Here is a 14,635-nt window from a genome sequence, read left to right as displayed (position 1 = left end):
TTGATCGAGCCGTACCGTTCCTGATTTGTCTCGCGCCTTCAGATCCTCCTTCACGCTTCGACAAGAAGCAAAATATTAAGCAATCGTTCCGACGGAGCTAAATTACTACAGGATAAAGAACGAATAGGAAATTTGGATTTCGAAACAAAAAAGAGAGGGGTGCAACACGAGGACTTCCCAGGGGGTCACCCATCCTAGTACTACTCTCGCCCAAGCACGCTTAACTTCGGAGTTCTGATGGGATCCGGTGCATTAGTGCTGGTATGATCGCACCCGCCATGTTCCTTTCGCTTTATTCTTTTAAACTACCCCGTCCTGCGAAGCAGTGTGGCTTTTCTAGACCGAAATTCATTTTAAGCGTCAATTCAAGCATTTTCCTCTTATCCTTTTATTTATTTACTTTATATTTTTTTTTGTTATTGATTTGCACCCTGTTTTTTTCCCTCATCCCGCAACTCTAAATTATCATGAAATCAATCCTTCACGCTTGCAGTTAGGGGTGGCAATTCGGGTCCAAATCAGGTTGGCGGGTCGGGTTCGGGTCAACAGACCCGCCAGAAAATCTGTTGACCCGAACCCCGACCCGCCAACCCGTGACGGGTCAGGTATGCTGACCCGAACCCGAAAATTTCTGGTTTACGGGGCGGCGGGTCGACCCGAAATGACCCGAAACTTAATTTTAATTTATTAATTTATCACTGTAATTTCTAATAAAATCAATTTCTCACAAAACTAATTACATAATCAAGTAATAAAAATTTAAATAAATGATTCCAAATCAAATCTAAAATAAATTAAACACCGTAAAAGTGTTTTATCCCAAGCAAAATATAAAATAAATTAAAACAATACAAAAGTGAAAAATAATATAATATATTATTTGTCCAAGTATAATAATTTCAACTTCACACAAATTAAATAAATTCGTTTAGGATTAAGTAATTAATGCCTTTGAAAAAAAGAATAACTTAGTTTAGTTAGATAAAATTATTTTTATGTTTATTAAATTATTTTTAATTCGTAAACGGGTCATATCGGGTCATATCAGGTCACCACGGGTTGACCCGAAATCGACCGGTTTTCTTTTCGGGTTCATCGGGTCCAACCCGATTCTGACCCGAATTCCCGAAACCTCAACCCAAACCCATTAATTTCGTGTTAGGTTCGTGTCGTGTTTTCAGGTCGTGTCGAAAATTGCCACCCCTAGTTGCGGTGATACATTTGCGCCGACAAATTTGAGCGACGATCCGGGCTTTGATCGAGCCGTACCGTTCCTGATTTGTCTCGCGCCTTCAGATCCTCCTTCACGCTTCGACAAGAAGCAAAATATTAAGCAATCGTTCCGACGGAGCTAAATTACTACAGGATAAAGAACGAATAGGAAATTTGGATTTCGAAACAAAAAAGAGAGGGATGCAACACGAGGACTTCCCAGGGGGTCACCCATCCTAGTACTACTCTCGCCCAAGCACGCTTAACTTCGGAGTTCTGATGGGATCCGGTGCATTAGTGCTGGTATGATCGCACCCGCCATGTTCCTTTCGTTTTATTCTTTTAAACTACCCCGTCCTGCGAAGCAGTGTGGCTTTTCTAGACCGAAATTCATTTTAAGCGTCAATTCAAGCATTTTCCTCTTATCCTTTTATTTATTTACTTTATATTTTTTTTTGTTATTGATTTGCACCCTGTTTTTTTCCCTCATCCCGCAACTCTAAATTATCATGAAATCAATCCTTCACGCTTGCAGTTAGGGGTGGCAATTCGGGTCCAAATCAGGTTGGCGGGTCGGGTTCGGGTCAACAGACCCGCCAGAAAATCTGTTGACCCGAACCCCGACCCGCCAACCCGTGACGGGTCAGGTATGCTGACCCGAACCCGAAAATTTCAGGTTTACGGGGCGGCGGGTCGACCCGAAATGACCCGAAACTTAATTTTAATTTATTAATTTATCACTGTAATTTCTAATAAAATCAATTTCTCACAAAACTAATTACATAATCAAGTAATAAAAATTTAAATAAATGATTCCAAATCAAATCTAAAATAAATTAAACACCGTAAAAGTGTTTTGTCCCAAGCAAAATATAAAATAAATTAAAACAATACAAAAGTGAAAAATAATATAATATATTATTTGTCCAAGTATAATAATTTCAACTTCACACAAATTAAATAAATTCGTTTAGGATTAAGTAATTAATGCCTTTGAAAAAAAGAATAACTTAGTTTAGTTAGATAAAATTATTTTTATGTTTATTAAATTATTTTTAATTCGTAAACGGGTCATATCGGGTCATATCAGGTCACCACGGGTTGACCCGAAATCGACCGGTTTTCTTTTCGGGTTCATCGGGTCCAACCCGATTCTGACCCGAATTCCCGAAACCTCAACCCAAACCCATTAATTTCGTGTTAGGTTCGTGTCGTGTTTTCAGGTCGTGTCGAAAATTGCCACCCCTAGTTGCGGTGATACATTTGCGCCGACAAATTTGAGCGACGATCCGGGCTTTGATCGAGCCGTACCGTTCCTGATTTGTCTCGCGCCTTCAGATCCTCCTTCACGCTTCGACAAGAAGCAAAATATTAAGCAATCGTTCCGACGGAGCTAAATTACTACAGGATAAAGAACGAATAGGAAATTTGGATTTCGAAACAAAAAAGAGAGGGGTGCAACACGAGGACTTCCCAGGGGGTCACCCATCCTAGTACTACTCTCGCCCAAGCACGCTTAACTTCGGAGTTCTGATGGGATCCGGTGCATTAGTGCTGGTATGATCGCACCCGCCATGTTCCTTTCGCTTTATTCTTTTAAACTACCCCGTCCTGCGAAGCAGTGTGGCTTTTCTAGACCGAAATTCATTTTAAGCGTCAATTCAAGCATTTTCCTCTTATCCTTTTATTTATTTACTTTATATTTTTTTTTGTTATTGATTTGCACCCTGTTTTTTTCCCTCATCCCGCAACTCTAAATTATCATGAAATCAATCCTTCACGCTTGCAGTTAGGGGTGGCAATTCGGGTCCAAATCAGGTTGGCGGGTCGGGTTCGGGTCAACAGACCCGCCAGAAAATCTGTTGACCCGAACCCCGACCCGCCAACCCGTGACGGGTCAGGTATGCTGACCCGAACCCGAAAATTTCAGGTTTACGGGGCGGCGGGTCGACCCGAAATGACCCGAAACTTAATTTTAATTTATTAATTTATCACTGTAATTTCTAATAAAATCAATTTCTCACAAAACTAATTACATAATCAAGTAATAAAAATTTAAATAAATGATTCCAAATCAAATCTAAAATAAATTAAACACCGTAAAAGTGTTTTATCCCAAGCAAAATATAAAATAAATTAAAACAATACAAAAGTGAAAAATAATATAATATATTATTTGTCCAAGTATAATAATTTCAACTTCACACAAATTAAATAAATTCGTTTAGGATTAAGTAATTAATGCCTTTGAAAAAAAGAATAACTTAGTTTAGTTAGATAAAATTATTTTTATGTTTATTAAATTATTTTTAATTCGTAAACGGGTCATATCGGGTCATATCAGGTCACCACGGGTTGACCCGAAATCGACCGGTTTTCTTTTCGGGTTCATCGGGTCCAACCCGATTCTGACCCGAATTCCCGAAACCTCAACCCAAACCCATTAATTTCGTGTTAGGTTCGTGTCGTGTCGAAAATTGCCACCCCTAGTTGCGGTGATACATTTGCGCCGACAAATTTGAGCGACGATCCGGGCTTTGATCGAGCCGTACCGTTCCTGATTTGTCTCGCGCCTTCAGATCCTCCTTCACGCTTCGACAAGAAGCAAAATATTAAGCAATCGTTCCGACGGAGCTAAATTACTACAGGATAAAGAACGAATAGGAAATTTGGATTTCGAAACAAAAAAGAGAGGGGTGCAACACGAGAACTTCCCAGGGGGTCACCCATCCTAGTACTACTCTCGCCCAAGCACGCTTAACTTCGGAGTTCTGATGGGATCCGGTGCATTAGTGCTGGTATGATCGCACCCGCCATGTTCCTTTCGCTTTATTCTTTTAAACTACCCCGTCCTGCGAAGCAGTGTGGCTTTTCTAGACCGAAATTCATTTTAAGCGTCAATTCAAGCATTTTCCTCTTATCCTTTTATTTATTTACTTTATATTTTTTTTTGTTATTGATTTGCACCCTGTTTTTTTCCCTCATCCCGCAACTCTAAATTATCATGAAATCAATCCTTCACGCTTGCAGTTAGGGGTGGCAATTCGGGTCCAAATCAGGTTGGCGGGTCGGGTTCGGGTCAACAGACCCGCCAGAAAATCTGTTGACCCGAACCCCGACCCGCCAACCCGTGACGGGTCAGGTATGCTGACCCGAACCCGAAAATTTCAGGTTTACGGGGCGGCGGGTCGACCCGAAATGACCCGAAACTTAATTTTAATTTATTAATTTATCACTGTAATTTCTAATAAAATCAATTTCTCACAAAACTAATTACATAATCAAGTAATAAAAATTTAAATAAATGATTCCAAATCAAATCTAAAATAAATTAAACACCGTAAAAGTGTTTTATCCCAAGCAAAATATAAAATAAATTAAAACAATACAAAAGTGAAAAATAATATAATATATTATTTGTCCAAGTATAATAATTTCAACTTCACACAAATTAAATAAATTCGTTTAGGATTAAGTAATTAATGCCTTTGAAAAAAAGAATAACTTAGTTTAGTTAGATAAAATTATTTTTATGTTTATTAAATTATTTTTAATTCGTAAACGGGTCATATCGGGTCATATCAGGTCACCACGGGTTGACCCGAAATCGACCGGTTTTCTTTTCGGGTTCATCGGGTCCAACCCGATTCTGACCCGAATTCCCGAAACCTCAACCCAAACCCATTAATTTCGTGTTAGGTTCGTGTCGTGTTTTCAGGTCGTGTCGAAAATTGCCACCCCTAGTTGCGGTGATACATTTGCGCCGACAAATTTGAGCGACGATCCGGGCTTTGATCGAGCCGTACCGTTCCTGATTTGTCTCGCGCCTTCAGATCCTCCTTCACGCTTCGACAAGAAGCAAAATATTAAGCAATCGTTCCGACGGAGCTAAATTACTACAGGATAAAGAACGAATAGGAAATTTGGATTTCGAAACAAAAAAGAGAGGGGTGCAACACGAGGACTTCCCAGGGGGTCACCCATCCTAGTACTACTCTCGCCCAAGCACGCTTAACTTCGGAGTTCTGATGGGATCCGGTGCATTAGTGCTGGTATGATCGCACCCGCCATGTTCCTTTCGCTTTATTCTTTTAAACTACCCCGTCCTGCGAATCAGTGTGGCTTTTCTAGACCGAAATTCATTTTAAGCGTCAATTCAAGCATTTTCCTCTTATCCTTTTATTTATTTACTTTATATTTTTTTTTGTTATTGATTTGCACCCTGTTTTTTTCCCTCATCCCGCAACTCTAAATTATCATGAAATCAATCCTTCACGCTTGCAGTTAGGGGTGGCAATTCGGGTCCAAATCAGGTTGGCGGGTCGGGTTCGGGTCAACAGACCCGCCAGAAAATCTGTTGACCCGAACCCCGACCCGCCAACCCGTGACGGGTCAGGTATGCTGACCCGAACCCGAAAATTTCTGGTTTACGGGGCGGCGGGTCGACCCGAAATGACCCGAAACTTAATTTTAATTTATTAATTTATCACTGTAATTTCTAATAAAATCAATTTCTCACAAAACTAATTACATAATCAAGTAATAAAAATTTAAATAAATGATTCCAAATCAAATCTAAAATAAATTAAACACCGTAAAAGTGTTTTGTCCCAAGCAAAATATAAAATAAATTAAAACAATACAAAAGTGAAAAATAATATAATATATTATTTGTCCAAGTATAATAATTTCAACTTCACACAAATTAAATAAATTCGTTTAGGATTAAGTAATTAATGCCTTTGAAAAAAAGAATAACTTAGTTTAGTTAGATAAAATTATTTTTATGTTTATTAAATTATTTTTAATTCGTAAACGGGTCATATCGGGTCATATCAGGTCACCACGGGTTGACCCGAAATCGACCGGTTTTCTTTTCGGGTTCATCGGGTCCAACCCGATTCTGACCCGAATTCCCGAAACCTCAACCCAAACCCATTAATTTCGTGTTAGGTTCGTGTCGTGTTTTCAGGTCGTGTCGAAAATTGCCACCCCTAGTTGCGGTGATACATTTGCGCCGACAAATTTGAGCGACGATCCGGGCTTTGATCGAGCCGTACCGTTCCTGATTTGTCTCGCGCCTTCAGATCCTCCTTCACGCTTCGACAAGAAGCAAAATATTAAGCAATCGTTCCGACGGAGCTAAATTACTACAGGATAAAGAACGAATAGGAAATTTGGATTTCGAAACAAAAAAGAGAGGGATGCAACACGAGGACTTCCCAGGGGGTCACCCATCCTAGTACTACTCTCGCCCAAGCACGCTTAACTTCGGAGTTCTGATGGGATCCGGTGCATTAGTGCTGGTATGATCGCACCCGCCATGTTCCTTTCGTTTTATTCTTTTAAACTACCCCGTCCTGCGAAGCAGTGTGGCTTTTCTAGACCGAAATTCATTTTAAGCGTCAATTCAAGCATTTTCCTCTTATCCTTTTATTTATTTACTTTATATTTTTTTTTGTTATTGATTTGCACCCTGTTTTTTTCCCTCATCCCGCAACTCTAAATTATCATGAAATCAATCCTTCACGCTTGCAGTTAGGGGTGGCAATTCGGGTCCAAATCAGGTTGGCGGGTCGGGTTCGGGTCAACAGACCCGCCAGAAAATCTGTTGACCCGAACCCCGACCCGCCAACCCGTGACGGGTCAGGTATGCTGACCCGAACCCGAAAATTTCAGGTTTACGGGGCGGCGGGTCGACCCGAAATGACCCGAAACTTAATTTTAATTTATTAATTTATCACTGTAATTTCTAATAAAATCAATTTCTCACAAAACTAATTACATAATCAAGTAATAAAAATTTAAATAAATGATTCCAAATCAAATCTAAAATAAATTAAACACCGTAAAAGTGTTTTATCCCAAGCAAAATATAAAATAAATTAAAACAATACAAAAGTGAAAAATAATATAATATATTATTTGTCCAAGTATAATAATTTCAACTTCACACAAATTAAATAAATTCGTTTAGGATTAAGTAATTAATGCCTTTGAAAAAAAGAATAACTTAGTTTAGTTAGATAAAATTATTTTTATGTTTATTAAATTATTTTTAATTCGTAAACGGGTCATATCGGGTCACCACGGGTTGACCCGAAATCGACCGGTTTTCTTTTCGGGTTCATCGGGTCCAACCCGATTCTGACCCGAATTCCCGAAACCTCAACCCAAACCCATTAATTTCGTGTTAGGTTCGTGTCGTGTTTTCAGGTCGTGTCGAAAATTGCCACCCCTAGTTGCGGTGATACATTTGCGCCGACAAATTTGAGCGACGATCCGGGCTTTGATCGAGCCGTACCGTTCCTGATTTGTCTCGCGCCTTCAGATCCTCCTTCACGCTTCGACAAGAAGCAAAATATTAAGCAATCGTTCCGACGGAGCTAAATTACTACAGGATAAAGAACGAATAGGAAATTTGGATTTCGAAACAAAAAAGAGAGGGGTGCAACACGAGGACTTCCCAGGGGGTCACCCATCCTAGTACTACTCTCGCCCAAGCACGCTTAACTTCGAAGTTCTGATGGGATCCGGTGCATTAGTGCTGGTATGATCGCACCCGCCATGTTCCTTTCGCTTTATTCTTTTAAACTACCCCGTCCTGCGAAGCAGTGTGGCTTTTCTAGACCGAAATTCATTTTAAGCGTCAATTCAAGCATTTTCCTCTTATCCTTTTATTTATTTACTTTATATTTTTTTTTGTTATTGATTTGCACCCTGTTTTTTTCCCTCATCCCGCAACTCTAAATTATCATGAAATCAATCCTTCACGCTTGCAGTTAGGGGTGGCAATTCGGGTCCAAATCAGGTTGGCGGGTCGGGTTCGGGTCAACAGACCCGCCAGAAAATCTGTTGACCCGAACCCCGACCCGCCAACCCGTGACGGGTCAGGTATGCTGACCCGAACCCGAAAATTTCAGGTTTACGGGGAGGCGGGTCGACCCGAAATGACCCGAAACTTAATTTTAATTTATTAATTTATCACTGTAATTTCTAATAAAATCAATTTCTCACAAAACTAATTACATAATCAAGTAATAAAAATTTAAATAAATGATTCCAAATCAAATCTAAAATAAATTAAACACCGTAAAAGTGTTTTATCCCAAGCAAAATATAAAATAAATTAAAACAATACAAAAGTGAAAAATAATATAATATATTATTTGTCCAAGTATAATAATTTCAACTTCACACAAATTAAATAAATTCGTTTAGGATTAAGTAATTAATGCCTTTGAAAAAAAGAATAACTTAGTTTAGTTAGATAAAAATATTTTTATGTTTATTAAATTATTTTTAATTCGTAAACGGGTCATATCGGGTCATATCAGGTCACCACGGGTTGACCCGAAATCGACCGGTTTTCTTTTCGGGTTCATCGGGTCCAACCCGATTCTGACCCGAATTCCCGAAACCTCAACCCAAACCCATTAATTTCGTGTTAGGTTCGTGTCGTGTCGAAAATTGCCACCCCTAGTTGCGGTGATACATTTGCGCCGACAAATTTGAGCGACGATCCGGGCTTTGATCGAGCCGTACCGTTCCTGATTTGTCTCGCGCCTTCAGATCCTCCTTCACGCTTCGACAAGAAGCAAAATATTAAGCAATCGTTCCGACGGAGCTAAATTACTACAGGATAAAGAACGAATAGGAAATTTGGATTTCGAAACAAAAAAGAGAGGGGTGCAACACGAGGACTTCCCAGGGGGTCACCCATCCTAGTACTACTCTCGCCCAAGCACGCTTAACTTCGAAGTTCTGATGGGATCCGGTGCATTAGTGCTGGTATGATCGCACCCGCCATGTTCCTTTCGCTTTATTCTTTTAAACTACCCCGTCCTGCGAAGCAGTGTGGCTTTTCTAGACCGAAATTCATTTTAAGCGTCAATTCAAGCATTTTCCTCTTATCCTTTTATTTATTTACTTTATATTTTTTTTTGTTATTGATTTGCACCCTGTTTTTTTCCCTCATCCCGCAACTCTAAATTATCATGAAATCAATCCTTCACGCTTGCAGTTAGGGGTGGCAATTCGGGTCCAAATCAGGTTGGCGGGTCGGGTTCGGGTCAACAGACCCGCCAGAAAATCTGTTGACCCGAACCCCGACCCGCCAACCCGTGACGGGTCAGGTATGCTGACCCGAACCCGAAAATTTCAGGTTTACGGGGCGGCGGGTCGACCCGAAATGACCCGAAACTTAATTTTAATTTATTAATTTATCACTGTAATTTCTAATAAAATCAATTTCTCACAAAACTAATTACATAATCAAGTAATAAAAATTTAAATAAATGATTCCAAATCAAATCTAAAATAAATTAAACACCGTAAAAGTGTTTTATCCCAAGCAAAATATAAAATAAATTAAAACAATACAAAAGTGAAAAATAATATAATATATTATTTGTCCAAGTATAATAATTTCAACTTCACACAAATTAAATAAATTCGTTTAGGATTAAGTAATTAATGCCTTTGAAAAAAAGAATAACTTAGTTTAGTTAGATAAAATTATTTTTATGTTTATTAAATTATTTTTAATTCGTAAACGGGTCATATCGGGTCATATCAGGTCACCACGGGTTGACCCGAAATCGACCGGTTTTCTTTTCGGGTTCATCGGGTCCAACCCGATTCTGACCCGAATTCCCGAAACCTCAACCCAAACCCATTAATTTCGTGTTAGGTTCGTGTCGTGTTTTCAGGTCGTGTCGAAAATTGCCACCCCTAGTTGCGGTGATACATTTGCGCCGACAAATTTGAGCGACGATCCGGGCTTTGATCGAGCCGTACCGTTCCTGATTTGTCTCGCGCCTTCAGATCCTCCTTCACGCTTCGACAAGAAGCAAAATATTAAGCAATCGTTCCGACGGAGCTAAATTACTACAGGATAAAGAACGAATAGGAAATTTGGATTTCGAAACAAAAAAGAGAGGGGTGCAACACGAGGACTTCCCAGGGGGTCACCCATCCTAGTACTACTCTCGCCCAAGCACGCTTAACTTCGGAGTTCTGATGGGATCCGGTGCATTAGTGCTGGTATGATCGCACCCGCCATGTTCCTTTCGCTTTATTCTTTTAAACTACCCCGTCCTGCGAAGCAGTGTGGCTTTTCTAGACCGAAATTCATTTTAAGCGTCAATTCAAGCATTTTCCTCTTATCCTTTTATTTATTTACTTTATATTTTTTTTTGTTATTGATTTGCACCCTGTTTTTTTCCCTCATCCCGCAACTCTAAATTATCATGAAATCAATCCTTCACGCTTGCAGTTAGGGGTGGCAATTCGGGTCCAAATCAGGTTGGCGGGTCGGGTTCGGGTCAACAGACCCGCCAGAAAATCTGTTGACCCGAACCCCGACCCGCCAACCCGTGACGGGTCAGGTATGCTGACCCGAACCCGAAAATTTCAGGTTTACGGGGCGGCGGGTCGACCCGAAATGACCCGAAACTTAATTTTAATTTATTAATTTATCACTGTAATTTCTAATAAAATCAATTTCTCACAAAACTAATTACATAATCAAGTAATAAAAATTTAAATAAATGATTCCAAATCAAATCTAAAATAAATTAAACACCGTAAAAGTGTTTTATCCCAAGCAAAATATAAAATAAATTAAAACAATACAAAAGTGAAAAATAATATAATATATTATTTGTCCAAGTATAATAATTTCAACTTCACACAAATTAAATAAATTCGTTTAGGATTAAGTAATTAATGCCTTTGAAAAAAAGAATAACTTAGTTTAGTTAGATAAAATTATTTTTATGTTTATTAAATTATTTTTAATTCGTAAACGGGTCATATCGGGTCATATCAGGTCACCACGGGTTGACCCGAAATCGACCGGTTTTCTTTTCGGGTTCATCGGGTCCAACCCGATTCTGACCCGAATTCCCGAAACCTCAACCCAAACCCATTAATTTCGTGTTAGGTTCGTGTCGTGTCGAAAATTGCCACCCCTAGTTGCGGTGATACATTTGCGCCGACAAATTTGAGCGACGATCCGGGCTTTGATCGAGCCGTACCGTTCCTGATTTGTCTCGCGCCTTCAGATCCTCCTTCACGCTTCGACAAGAAGCAAAATATTAAGCAATCGTTCCGACGGAGCTAAATTACTACAGGATAAAGAACGAATAGGAAATTTGGATTTCGAAACAAAAAAGAGAGGGGTGCAACACGAGGACTTCCCAGGGGGTCACCCATCCTAGTACTACTCTCGCCCAAGCACGCTTAACTTCGGAGTTCTAATGGGATCCGGTGCATTAGTGCTGGTATGATCGCACCCGCCATGTTCCTTTCGCTTTATTCTTTTAAACTACCCCGTCCTGCGAAGCAGTGTGGCTTTTCTAGACCGAAATTCATTTTAAGCGTCAATTCAAGCATTTTCCTCTTATCCTTTTATTTATTTACTTTATATTTTTTTTTGTTATTGATTTGCACCCTGTTTTTTTCCCTCATCCCGCAACTCTAAATTATCATGAAATCAATCCTTCACGCTTGCAGTTAGGGGTGGCAATTCGGGTCCAAATCAGGTTGGCGGGTCGGGTTCGGGTCAACAGACCCGCCAGAAAATCTGTTGACCCGAACCCCGACCCGCCAACCCGTGACGGGTCAGGTATGCTGACCCGAACCCGAAAATTTCAGGTTTACGGGGCGGCGGGTCGACCCGAAATGACCCGAAACTTAATTTTAATTTATTAATTTATCACTGTAATTTCTAATAAAATCAATTTCTCACAAAACTAATTACATAATCAAGTAATAAAAATTTAAATAAATGATTCCAAATCAAATCTAAAATAAATTAAACACCGTAAAAGTGTTTTATCCCAAGCAAAATATAAAATAAATTAAAACAATACAAAAGTGAAAAATAATATAATATATTATTTGTCCAAGTATAATAATTTCAACTTCACACAAATTAAATAAATTCGTTTAGGATTAAGTAATTAATGCCTTTGAAAAAAAGAATAACTTAGTTTAGTTAGATAAAATTATTTTTATGTTTATTAAATTATTTTTAATTCGTAAACGGGTCATATCGGGTCATATCAGGTCACCACGGGTTGACCCGAAATCGACCGGTTTTCTTTTCGGGTTCATCGGGTCCAACCCGATTCTGACCCGAATTCCCGAAACCTCAACCCAAACCCATTAATTTCGTGTTAGGTTCGTGTCGTGTCGAAAATTGCCACCCCTAGTTGCGGTGATACATTTGCGCCGACAAATTTGAGCGACGATCCGGGTTTTGATCGAGCCGTACCGTTCCTGATTTGTCTCGCGCCTTCAGATCCTCCTTCACGCTTCGACAAGAAGCAAAATATTAAGCAATCGTTCCGACGGAGCTAAATTACTACAGGATAAAGAACGAATAGGAAATTTGGATTTCGAAACAAAAAAGAGAGGGGTGCAACACGAGGACTTCCCAGTGCATTAGTGCTGGTATGATCGCACCCGCCATGTTCCTTTCGCTTTATTCTTTTAAACTACCCCGTCCTGCGAAGCAGTGTGGCTTTTCTAGACCGAAATTCATTTTAAGCGTCAATTCAAGCATTTTCCTCTTATCCTTTTATTTATTTACTTTATATTTTTTTTTGTTATTGATTTGCACCCTGTTTTTTTCCCTCATCCCGCAACTCTAAATTATCATGAAATCAATCCTTCACGCTTGCAGTTAGGGGTGGCAATTCGGGTCCAAATCAGGTTGGCGGGTCGGGTTCGGGTCAACAGACCCGCCAGAAAATCTGTTGACCCGAACCCCGACCCGCCAACCCGTGACGGGTCAGGTATGCTGACCCGAACCCGAAAATTTCAGGTTTACGGGGCGGCGGGTCGACCCGAAATGACCCGAAACTTAATTTTAATTTATTAATTTATCACTGTAATTTCTAATAAAATCAATTTCTCACAAAACTAATTACATAATCAAGTAATAAAAATTTAAATAAATGATTCCAAATCAAATCTAAAATAAATTAAACACCGTAAAAGTGTTTTATCCCAAGCAAAATATAAAATAAATTAAAACAATACAAAAGTGAAAAATAATATAATATATTATTTGTCCAAGTATAATAATTTCAACTTCACACAAATTAAATAAATTCGTTTAGGATTAAGTAATTAATGCCTTTGAAAAAAAGAATAACTTAGTTTAGTTAGATAAAATTATTTTTATGTTTATTAAATTATTTTTAATTCGTAAACGGGTCATATCGGGTCATATCAGGTCACCACGGGTTGACCCGAAATCGACCGGTTTTCTTTTCGGGTTCATCGGGTCCAACCCGATTCTGACCCGAATTCCCGAAACCTCAACCCAAACCCATTAATTTCGTGTTAGGTTCGTGTCGTGTTTTCAGGTCGTGTCGAAAATTGCCACCCCTAGTTGCGGTGATACATTTGCGCCGACAAATTTGAGCGACGATCCGGGCTTTGATCGAGCCGTACCGTTCCTGATTTGTCTCGCGCCTTCAGATCCTCCTTCACGCTTCGACAAGAAGCAAAATATTAAGCAATCGTTCCGACGGAGCTAAATTACTACAGGATAAAGAACGAATAGGAAATTTGGATTTCGAAACAAAAAAGAAAGGGGTGCAACACGAGGACTTCCCAGGGGGTCACCCATCCTAGTACTACTCTCGCCCAAGCACGCTTAACTTCGGAGTTCTGATTGGATCCGGTGCATTAGTGCTGGTATGATCGCACCCGCCATGTTCCTTTCGCTTTATTCTTTTAAACTACCCCGTCCTGCGAAGCAGTGTGGCTTTTCTAGACCGAAATTCATTTTAAGCGTCAATTCAAGCATTTTCCTCTTATCCTTTTATTTATTTACTTTATATTTTTTTTTGTTATTGATTTGCACCCTGTTTTTTTCCCTCATCCCGCAACTCTAAATTATCATGAAATCAATCCTTCACGCTTGCAGTTAGGGGTGGCAATTCGGGTCCAAATCAGGTTGGCGGGTCGGGTTCGGGTCAACAGACCCGTCAGAAAATCTGTTGACCCGAACACCGACCCGCCAACCCGTGACGGGTCAGGTATGCTGACCCGAACCCGAAAATTTCTGGTTTACGGGGCGGCGGGTCGACCCGAAATGACCCGAAACTTAATTTTAATTTATTAATTTATCACTGTAATTTCTAATAAAATCAATTTCTCACAAAACTAATTACATAATCAAGTAATAAAAATTTAAATAAATGATTCCAAATCAAATCTAAAATAAATTAAACACCGTAAAAGTGTTTTATCCCAAGCAAAATATAAAATAAATTAAAACAATACAAAAGTGAAAAATAATACAATATATTATTTGTCCAAGTATAATAATTTCAACTTCACACAAATTAAATAAATTCGTTTAGGATTAAGTAATTAATGCCTTTGAAAAAAAGAATAACTT

The 14,635-nt window shown here is 39.2% G+C and overlaps 11 non-coding genes across 11 annotated transcripts; all 11 read right to left on the bottom strand.

The window, feature by feature from the left end:
• Window positions 1-156: 156 nt before the first annotated feature.
• Window positions 157-275, bottom strand: LOC140029272 (5S ribosomal RNA). Its single transcript, XR_011833176.1, has one exon. It is a non-coding gene; the product is annotated as a 5S ribosomal RNA (ribosomal RNA).
• Window positions 276-1,410: 1,135 nt separating this feature from the next.
• LOC140030013 (5S ribosomal RNA) lies at window positions 1,411-1,529 on the bottom strand. Its single transcript, XR_011833927.1, has one exon. It is a non-coding gene; the product is annotated as a 5S ribosomal RNA (ribosomal RNA).
• Window positions 1,530-2,664: 1,135 nt separating this feature from the next.
• Window positions 2,665-2,783, bottom strand: LOC140029271 (5S ribosomal RNA). Its single transcript, XR_011833175.1, has one exon. It is a non-coding gene; the product is annotated as a 5S ribosomal RNA (ribosomal RNA).
• Window positions 2,784-3,905: 1,122 nt separating this feature from the next.
• Window positions 3,906-4,024, bottom strand: LOC140032500 (5S ribosomal RNA). Its single transcript, XR_011836426.1, has one exon. It is a non-coding gene; the product is annotated as a 5S ribosomal RNA (ribosomal RNA).
• Window positions 4,025-5,159: 1,135 nt separating this feature from the next.
• On the bottom strand, window positions 5,160-5,278 carry LOC140029270 (5S ribosomal RNA). The gene has a single exon (XR_011833174.1). It is a non-coding gene; the product is annotated as a 5S ribosomal RNA (ribosomal RNA).
• A 1,135-nt stretch (window positions 5,279-6,413) lies between these two features.
• On the bottom strand, window positions 6,414-6,532 carry LOC140030011 (5S ribosomal RNA). The gene has a single exon (XR_011833925.1). It is a non-coding gene; the product is annotated as a 5S ribosomal RNA (ribosomal RNA).
• Window positions 6,533-7,657: 1,125 nt separating this feature from the next.
• Window positions 7,658-7,776, bottom strand: LOC140030805 (5S ribosomal RNA). Its single transcript, XR_011834724.1, has one exon. It is a non-coding gene; the product is annotated as a 5S ribosomal RNA (ribosomal RNA).
• Window positions 7,777-8,898: 1,122 nt separating this feature from the next.
• Window positions 8,899-9,017, bottom strand: LOC140030803 (5S ribosomal RNA). Its single transcript, XR_011834722.1, has one exon. It is a non-coding gene; the product is annotated as a 5S ribosomal RNA (ribosomal RNA).
• Window positions 9,018-10,152: 1,135 nt separating this feature from the next.
• On the bottom strand, window positions 10,153-10,271 carry LOC140029269 (5S ribosomal RNA). Its single transcript, XR_011833173.1, has one exon. It is a non-coding gene; the product is annotated as a 5S ribosomal RNA (ribosomal RNA).
• Window positions 10,272-11,393: 1,122 nt separating this feature from the next.
• On the bottom strand, window positions 11,394-11,512 carry LOC140029889 (5S ribosomal RNA). Its single transcript, XR_011833804.1, has one exon. It is a non-coding gene; the product is annotated as a 5S ribosomal RNA (ribosomal RNA).
• A 2,309-nt stretch (window positions 11,513-13,821) lies between these two features.
• On the bottom strand, window positions 13,822-13,940 carry LOC140031192 (5S ribosomal RNA). Its single transcript, XR_011835113.1, has one exon. It is a non-coding gene; the product is annotated as a 5S ribosomal RNA (ribosomal RNA).
• Between the last annotated feature and the right edge of the window lie 695 nt (window positions 13,941-14,635).

This window comes from Coffea arabica, chromosome 11e (assembly GCF_036785885.1).
Source record: "Coffea arabica cultivar ET-39 chromosome 11e, Coffea Arabica ET-39 HiFi, whole genome shotgun sequence".
Taxonomy (NCBI): Eukaryota; Viridiplantae; Streptophyta; class Magnoliopsida; order Gentianales; family Rubiaceae; genus Coffea; species Coffea arabica.
This window is presented reverse-complemented; position numbering and strand designations above follow the sequence as displayed.